The 9,981-nt window shown below is 35.6% G+C and overlaps 1 long non-coding RNA gene across 2 annotated transcripts; it reads right to left on the bottom strand.

The window, feature by feature from the left end:
• Nucleotides 1-433: 433 nt before the first annotated feature.
• On the bottom strand, nucleotides 434-1,852 carry LOC143082004 (uncharacterized). Of its 2 annotated transcripts, XR_012980213.1 has the most exons (3): nucleotides 1,713-1,852; nucleotides 1,503-1,538; nucleotides 434-1,132 (listed from the first exon to the last, which is right to left on the bottom strand). It is a non-coding gene; the product is annotated as an uncharacterized LOC143082004 (long non-coding RNA). The 2 variants fall into 2 exon arrangements; XR_012980212.1 differs by lacking the exon at nucleotides 1,713-1,852 and having other exon boundaries at nucleotides 1,503-1,693.
• Nucleotides 1,853-9,981: the final 8,129 nt, after the last annotated feature.

The raw sequence follows: 9,981 nt of genomic DNA, 5'->3' as shown, positions 1-9,981 counted from the left end.
CTGTTCTACTGATAGGATTTATATCTAAAAAAATTCCTCAAGTGTCAAAGTGTTTCGCTCGATTCATAGAATATTTGAAGAGATTTTTTACTGAATACTGTGATAGACGCGTTGTTTGTTGATGTGTTAATATTTGTGTTATATAAATATGGCAGTCAGTTCGTTTTCTCGTTTGAATTGTTTTACATTGTCATTTCGGGGTCTTTTATAGCTGACTGTATGTGGTATGGGTGGGCTTTGCTCATTGTTGAAAACCGTACCTATAGTTGTTAATTTCTGTGTCATTTGTGTCTCTTGTGGAGAGTTGTCTCATAAGCAATCATACGAAATTTTCTTTTTTATATGTCTTATTTCGTATATTTTATATATATAATGAATGCATTTCTAATCCTTTTAAAACCATAAAGCACATGCATGTTTAAAGCAAATTGCAGAAGATTTATATATTTTTTATTAGATACTATAATCAATAACAGGTAAGAATAACAATACATTAAATAATTTGATTTATCTGAATCAAATTTCATTTCATATAACTGTTCATCTCAAAATGTTTACCTGTTCAATAAATGTTCAATATATTTACTGTTAAATCACACAATTAACCACTGAGCGGTTTTCATTCAGATAACGAAATGTCTTTTAATCAGCAGACGGACCGTTCAACAAACCACACATACGGATAAGCTGACTTGCGGTTAATTCCCCGTCTCTGTATTGGTCCCACAACTGGAAATACTTCGCTTGTAGGTACTTGGAAGTAGATCTTTGTTGACGAGTCAACTTACACTCTGTATTGATTGGGTAGAAGTTCGGCTTCTTCTTTTAGTTTTGGAAGTAACAAGTAGAAGGGTTTCTTCTCTTCTGATGATTTCTTGTTGATGAGCCGATGCCAGCCCTCTACATCGTTGTTAGTACGTGTCGGCTGGCTGAAGACTGTCCAGGATTCCAAGGGCCAAACGGTACTGTTGGTCCTTGTGTCTTCTACATACTTGACAAGACGCTGAAGTGGGTCTGTCTGTAGGTCTTTGGGCCGCCTGAAAGCTGGTCTGATATGATCTGCTGGAAGGAAGCGAAAGGCCATCAGCTTGCGGACATACTTGAAAATGCAGTCTTGCTGGTGGTAGGCTGGCTAAAAAAAAGTAGACATATAAAGTATGTACATAAACTGATGAACCTGTTTGTATTATCATTATACGTTATTATCAGTCTACATGATAAGTATGAACTATATATTTATTTTAAAATGTCTTTCTTTCATCCATTATATTTGACCCTATCGTAGTCCATTAATTAGATTCTTATTATAATACCGGAACTGTTATACATGTGTATATTATAGTTCTTAAGGCGGCATTAGTTATGATCAGAAATTATCATTGCATATAGTTGTAGCTCTGTGCTCGTTATGACCTTATTGTGTTGTTCTCTGCTTGTTTACTGTCATTGTCATTTATAAAAACAAAAAAAGGGTCTTTGAAGTTAAATATAATAATATTTACCTGCAAACCAAGAAACTGGACATGTCTAAACACAGCCTGTGTGAAGTGGAAAAGACAACCGTTAATCAGTACAATTAAGACATTCTCAATATATTCGTAGCTTATCAAAAATCAGATAACCATCTACACAATATAAAACGGTCTATATGTACTTATCTATTTTTATTATTTTACATAATTTTACAACAGAATATTTACTATAAAACCTACCTTTACTGATCTTTACTGTGTAAGTATATCCATCTACGTCAACCAGCTTACGCTTTCCTCGCTGAGAAGCACCATCTACAACTGAGTATGTTGGCTGATCAATATCATCTGTAAGTTGATCTGGTAAGGTGTCATCTTGAATAGAACTGAAATTAACAATATTTGAATACAAATATGCATACTATTTTGCATCAATTCAATTCAAAATCTTCTTCAACATATATAAAAACAAGTAACAACTAGATTTGTAATTGCTAGCAATAACGGATGGGTTATTGCTAGCACCCTCGTCCCCCCATTGCCAGGCGAGCAGCAGCCATTTTGAAAATTTCAAAGTCAAAGAGTGCATCTACACATGCAAGTCATCATTTTTGTAAAATTTCATTAAGTTTGGAGCATTTTGAAATTTTGGACAATTTTGCTGTTTCCATGGTTACGGCAGCCATTTTGGAAATTCCAACTTCAAAATGTAACTCCGCACATGTCAGTCACTATTCCTGTAAAGTTTCATCCAGTTTGCAGCATTTTGATTTTTTTTGGAAATTTTTAACATTTGTCCTGCAACCATGGTTACAGTAGATAATTCCAAAATTCTAAAAGCAGACATCTTATTGCCACATGTCATGTTATATATCAATGCAGTTTCATTTATTTTGTTCGAATACTCTCTTAGAAAATGCAGATTTTATGCATTTTTCCATAGGGTCAATGCAAAACTTGGCCCCAGTTTCCATGACAACGGCGGCCATTTTGGATTATCAAAATATTGTTTTGACATCTAAGCGTACCGGGTAACATTTTTATAAAGTTTCATCCAGCTGAGTGTTATAACGAAAGAGTTAGAATTTTTTATATTTTAGCTGTTTCCATGGTAACGGCAGCCATTTTGAAAATTCCAAAGTCAAATTGGAAATCAGCACATGTCAGTTACCATTCCTGTGGAGTTTCTTCCAGTTTGGAACACTTTGATTTTTTTCGCATTTTTGCTGTTTCCATGGAAACGGCGGCCATATTTTACCATTCCATACCAAGGTGCACAACTTTACATGGGGGTCCTCATTATAGTAAAGTTCCATCAACATTGGTCCATAGGATTCCGAGAAACACGACGGACAAAATGTGTGGAAGAAGAATAAGAAAAACTAGATTTGCGATTGCAAGCAATAGCGGATGGCACCCTTCCCCTATTGCCAGGTGAGCGGCAGCCATTTTGAAAGTTCCGATGTCAAAGACCGCATTTACAGATGTCTATTCACATTGTCGTAAAGTTTCATCAATTTTGGAGCATTTTGAAATTTTTGAAATTTCCATGGTAACGGCGGCCATTTTGGAAATTCCAAACTCAAAAGTCAACTCTACATTAGCTAAGCAACATTTGTTATCAGTTTCAATAAATTTGAAGCATTTTGAAGTTTTTCGTATTTTTGCTGTTTCCATGGTAACGGCGGCCATTTTGAATATTCCAAAGTCAACCTGCTGCTGCAATTTGTTCTCACCATAACCATATATACCATCATATACCATATCTAGAATAAATTTAACAATGATGTTCTGGAATGTTCTGTGAAAATTCAAAGTTTTGACCTTTTTGCATTGTTTCCATGGTAACAACAGGTATTTTGGAAATTCCAACTCCAAATGCCACATCAACCAATGTTGCTCATCATTACTGTGAAGTTTCATGAAGTTTGGAGCATTTTGATATTTTTGAAATTTTTGGTGTAGTTTCCATGGCAACATAGTAGTTCTAATGAGTGCCAAAATCATCCAACACCTGTATATAGTGGGCACCTACATTGTATTAAAATATAATGATTCTGAGTTCAAGCATATTCAAACAGTTCACCAAAACCAAAAACTGGAATTTTTCACATTTGTTCTGTTTCCATGGAAACGGTGGCCATCTTGGACCATTCCATAGCAAGATGCACAACTTCATATGGGGGTCCTCATTATAGAAGAGTTCCATCAACATTGGCCCATTTGATTCCGAGAACTAGCGTGGACAAAATGTGTGGAAGAAGATTAATAAAAATAATAAGAAAAAAAACTAGATTTGCGATTGCAAGCAATAGCGGATGGCACCCTTCCCCTATTGCCAGGTGAGCGGTAGCCATGGTAACGGCGGCCATTTTGGAAATTCCAAACTCAAAAGTCAAGTCTACATTAGCTGAGCAACATTTGTTATAAGTTTCAATAAATTTGAAGCATTTTGAAGTTTTTTGTATTTTTGCTGTTTTCATGGTAACGGCGGCCATTTTGAATATTCCAAAGTCAAACCTCTGCTGCAATTTTTTCCCTCCATATTCATATACAATCATATACCATTTAATGTCTCTAGAATAAATTAAACATTGACGTTCTAGAATGTTCTGTGAAAATTCAAAGTTTTGACCTTTTTGCATTGTTTCCATGGTAACAACAGCAATTTTGGAAATTCCAACGCCAAATTCCATATCTTCCAATGTTGCTCATCGTTACTGTGAAGTTTCATTAAGTTTGGAACATTTTGAGATTTTTGAATTTTTTGAAGTAGTTTCCATGGCAACATAGTAGTTCCAATGAGTGCCAAAATCATCCAACACCTGTATATAGTGGGCACCTACATTGTAATAAAATATAATGATTCTAAGTTAAAGCATAACGTATTAATTCACCAAAACCAAAATATAGATTTTTTCATAATTGTACAGTTTCCATGGAAACGGCGGCCATATTTTACCATTCCATAGCAAGGTGCACAACTTCACATGGGGGTCTTCATTATAGTAGAGTTCCATCAACATTGGTCCATTGGATTCCAAGAACTCTCGCGGACAAAATTTTGTTGCAAGAAAAAAAATAAAAATAATAATAAGAAAAAAAAGAAACGTAGAATAACAATACGTCACCCCAACTCCGTTGAGGGTGCCATAACTAGATTTGCGATTGCAAGCAATAGCGGATGGCACCCTTCCCCAATTGCCAGGTGAGCGGTAGCCATGGTAACGCCGGCCATTCTGGAAATTCCAAACTCAAAAGTCAAGTCTACATTAGCTGAGCAACATTTGTTATAAGTTTCAATAAATTTGAAGCATTTTGAAGTTTTTGTATTTTTGCTGTTTCCATGGTAACGGCGGCCATTTTGGAAATTCCAAACTCAAAAGTCAAGTCTACATTAGCTGAGCAACATTTGTTGTAAGTTTCAGTAAATTTGAAGCATTTTGAAGTTTTTTGTATTTTTGCTGTTTCCATGGTAACGGCGGCCATTTTGAATATTCCAAAGTCAAACCCCCGCTGCAATTTTTGCCCTCCATAATCATATACCATTTAATGTCTCTAGAATAAATTTAACATTGATGTTCTGGAATGTTCTGTGAAAATTCAAAGTTTTGACCTTTTTGCATTGTTTCCCTGGTAACAACAGATATTTTGGAAATTCCAACGCCAAATTCCACATCTTCCAATGTTGCTCATCGTTACTGTGAAGTTTCATGAAGTTTGGAGCATTTTGATATTTTTGAAATTTTTGGTGTAGTTTCCATGGCAACATAGTAGTTCCAATGAGTGTCAAAATCATCCAACACCTGTATATGGCCGGCACCTACATTGTATCAAAATATAATGTTTCTGAGTTTAAGCATATCAAAACAGTTCACCAAAAAAAAAACAGGATTTTTTCACATTTGTTTCGTTTCCATGGTAACGGCAGCCATCTTGATGATACCATACCCCACTGCACTATAGAATGTGATGGTCAACATTATGGTATAGTCCCATCAATATTGTTCAAGCCAATTCTGAGAAATAGTATGGACAAAAAAGTGTGGAAGAATAAATATAACTAGATTTGTAATTGCTAGCAATAACGGATGGCACCCTCGTCCCCCCATTGCCAGGCGAGCGGCAGCCATTTTGAAAATTTGAAAGTCAAAGATTACATCTACACATGCAAGTCATCATTTTTGTAAAATTTCATTAAGTTTGGAGCATTTTGAAAATTTGGACAATTTTACTGTTTCCATGGTTACGGCAGCCATTTTGGAAATTCCAACTTCAAAATGCAACTCCGCACATGTCAGCCACTATTTCTGTGAAGTTTCATCCAGTTTGCAGCACTTTATTTTTTTTGGAAATTTTGAACATTTGTGCTGCAACCATGGTTACAGTAGATAATTCCAAAATTCTAAAAGCGTACATCTCATTGCCACATGTCATGTTATATATCAATACAGTTTCATTGACTTTGGTGCACTACTCTCTGAGAAAATGCATATTTTATGCATTTTTCCATAGGGTCAATGCAAAACTTGGCCCCAGTTTCCATGACAACGGCGGCCATTTTGAACTATCCATATATTGTCTTGACATCTTGGCATACTGGAGAACATTTTCATAAAGTTTCATCCAGTTGGATGTTATAACGAAAGAGTTAGAATTTTTGATATTTTAGCTGTTTCCATGGTAACGGCAGCCATTTTGAAAATTCCAAAGTCAAACTGGAAATCAGCACATGCCAGTTAACATTTCTTGTGGAGTTACTTCCAGTTTGGACCACTTTGATTTTTTTCGCATTTGTGCTGTTTCCATGGAAACGGCGGCCATCTTTTACCATTCCATAGCAAGGTGCACAACTTCAAATGGGGGTCCTCATTATGTTATAGTTCCAACAATATTGGATCACTCAATTCTTAGAAACACGATGGACAAAATGTGTGGAAGAATAATAAAAATAACTAGATTTGTAATTGCTAGCAATAACGGATGGCACCCTCGTCCCCCATTGCCAGGCGAGCGGCAGCCATTTTGAAATTTCCAAAGTGAAAGAGCGCATCTACAGATGTCTATCAACATTGTAAAATTTCATCAATTTTGGAGCATTTTGAATTTTTTGAATTATGTGTTGTTTCCGTGGAAACGGCGGCCATTTTGGAAAATTCCAAAGTCGAATACCAACTCTTGATGTGCCACTTAACATGTCTGTCAATTTTCAGAAAGTTTGGAGCAATTTAAAAATTTTGGACATTTCTGCTGTTTCCATGGTAACGGTGGCCATTTCCAAAATTCCAAAGACACCTACCACATTGGCACATGATAAGGAACATACCATTAAAGTTTCAATGGTTGGATATACCATATTAAGAGTTTAAATACTACTTTAGGATTTTCCCCATAGGGTTTAATGCTAAACATATTTAGTTTCCATGGCAATATAGTAGTTCCAAAGATTCCCAAAATCATCTCAAACCTGTATTTGGTGGACACTAACAATATATAAAAATTTGATGATTTTCAGTTCAGGAATATTCAAATTATTCACCAAAAACAAAAAAAATATTTTTTACATTTGTTCTGTTTCCATGGTAACGGCAGCCATCTTGCACATGCCAAAGTCTGCTGCACAACTTCACATGGTGTTCCACATTGTGGTATAATTCCATCAACATTGGTCCATTCAATTCCGAGAAATAGCGTGGACAAAATGTGTGGAAGAATAAAAATAATAAGAAAAAAAGAAACGTAGAATAACAATATGTCACCCCAACTCCGTTGAGGGTGCCATAACTAGATTTGCCATTGCAAGCAATAACGGATGGCACCCTTCCCACATTGCCAGGCGAGCGGCAGCAATCTAGAAAATTCCAAAGTCAAAGTGTGCATCTACACATTCAAATTATCATATTTGTTAAGTTTCATTAAGTTTGGAGCATTTTGAAGTTTTTGACATTTTTGCTGTTTCCATGGTTACGGCGGCCATTTTGAAAATTCCAACTTCAAATGTCAACTTTGCTTATGCCAGTGACCATTCCTGTAAAGTTTCATCCAGTTTACAGCATTTTTATTTTTTTTGAAATTTTTGACCTTTTTGCATTGTTTCCATGGTAACAACAGATATTTTGGAAATTCCAACGCCAAATTCCACATCTTCCAATGTTGCTCATCGTTACTGTAAAGTTTCATGAAGTTTGGAGCATTTTGATATTTTTGAAATTTTTGATATAGTTTCCATGGCAACATAGTAGTTCCAATGAGTGCCAAAATCATCCAACACCTGTATATGGCCGGCACCTACATTGTATCAAAATATAATGGTTCTGAGTTTAAGCATATCAAAACAGTTCAGCAAAACAAAAAACAGGATTTTTTCACATTTGTTTCGTTTCCATGGCAACGGCAGCCATCTTGATGGTGCCATACCCCACTGCACTATAGAATGTGGTGGTCTACATTATGGTATAGTTCCATCAATATTGTTCAAGCCAATTCCGAGAAATAGAATGGACAAAAAAGTGTGGAAGAATAAAAATAATAATAATAATAATAACTAGATTTGCCATTGCAAGCAATAGCGGATGGCACCCTTTCCATATTGCCAGGCGAGCGGCAGCAATCTAGAAGATTCCAAAGTCAAAATGCGCATCTACTCATTCAAATTATCATTTTTGTTAAGTTTCCTTAAGTTTGGAGCATTTTGAAATTTTTGACATTTTTGCTGATTCCATGGTAACGGCGGCCATTTTGAAAATTCCAACTTCAAAAGTCAACTCTGCTTATGCCAGTGACCATTCCTGTAAAGTTTCATCCAGTTTGCACCTTTTTAATTTTTTTTGAAATTTTTGACCTTTTTGCATTGTTTCCATGGTAACAACAGATATTTTGGAAATTCCAACTCCAAATGCCACATCTTCCAATAATGCTCATCGTTACTGTGAAGTTTCATGAAGTTTGGAGCATTTTGATATTTTTGAAATTTTTGGTGTAGTTTCCATGGCAACATAGTAGTTCCAATGAGTGCCAAAATCACCCAACACCTGTATATAGTGGGCACCTCCATTGTATTAGAATATAATGATTCTGAGTTAAAGCATATCCAAACAGTTCACCAAAAACAAAAACTGGATTTTTTCACGTTTGTTCCGTTTCCATGGTAACGTCAGCCATCTTGAAAGTGCCAACCCTAAAAAGCAAATCTTCACATGGTTGTTAACATTATGGTACAGTTCCATCTTCTTGGGTCCATTCACATTAGAGTTCCAGACTGGACAAAAATGTGTGGAAGAAAAATAATAATAAAAATAAAGAAAACAAAAAGAAACGTAGAATAACAATATGTCACCCCAACTCCGTTGAGGGTGCCATAATAAGAAAAAAAGAAACGAACAATAACAATATGTCACCCCAACTCCGTTGAGGGTGCCATAATAAGATTTGTAATTGCTAGCAATAACGGATGGCACCCTTCCCCCATTGCCAGGTGAGCGGCAGCCAGTTTGAAAATTCCAAAGTCAAATATTGCATCTACAGATGTCTAGTAACATTTTTGCAAAGTTTCATCAAGTTTGAAGCATTTTGAAATTTTGGATATTTTTGCTGTTTCCATGGTAACGGCGGCCATTTTGAAAATTCCAAACTCAAAAGTCAAGTCTTCATAAGCTAGGCAACATTTGTTATAAGTTTCATTAAATTTAAAGCATTTTGAAGTTTTTCATATTTTTGCTGTTTCCATGGTAACGGCGGCCATTTTTAATATTCCAAAGTCAAACCCCCGCTGCAATTTTTTCCCTCCATAATCATATACCATTTAATGTCTCTAGAATAAATTTAACATTGATGTTCTGGAATGTTCTGTGAAAATTCAAAGTTTTGACCTTTTTGCATTGTTTCCAAGGTATCAACAGATATTTTGAAAATTCCAACGCCAAATTCCACATCTTCCAATGTTGCTCATCGTTACTGTGAAGTTTCATGAAGTCTGGAGCATTTTGATATTTTTGAAATTTTTGGTGTAGTTTCCATGGCAACATAGTAGTTCCAATGAGTGTCAAAATCATCCAACACCTGTATATAGTGGGCACCTACATTGTATTAAAATATAATGTTTCTGAGTTAAAGCATATCCAAACAGTTCACCAAAACAAAAAACAGGATTTTTTCACATTTGTTCTGTTTCCATGGAAACGGTAGCCATCTTGAACCATTCCATGCTTACTGCAACTCTGCACATGGGGGTCCTTACTATAGAAGAGTTCCATCAACATTGGTCCATTGGATTTCGAGAAATCACCTGGACAAAATTTGTTGCAAGAAGAAAAATAATAATAAGAAAAAAAAGAAACGTAGAATAACAATACGTCACCCCAACTCCGTTGAGGGTGCCATAATAAGAAAAAAAAGAAACGTAGAATAACAATATGTCACCCCAACTCCGTTGAGGGTGCCATAAAAAGAAACGTAGAATAACAGTATGTCACCCCAACTCCGTTGAGGGTGCCATAATAAGAAAAAAAAG

The sequence above is a fragment of the Mytilus galloprovincialis genome, chromosome 7 (assembly GCF_965363235.1).
Source record: "Mytilus galloprovincialis chromosome 7, xbMytGall1.hap1.1, whole genome shotgun sequence".
NCBI lineage: Eukaryota > Metazoa > Mollusca > Bivalvia > Mytilida > Mytilidae > Mytilus > Mytilus galloprovincialis.
This window is presented reverse-complemented; position numbering and strand designations above follow the sequence as displayed.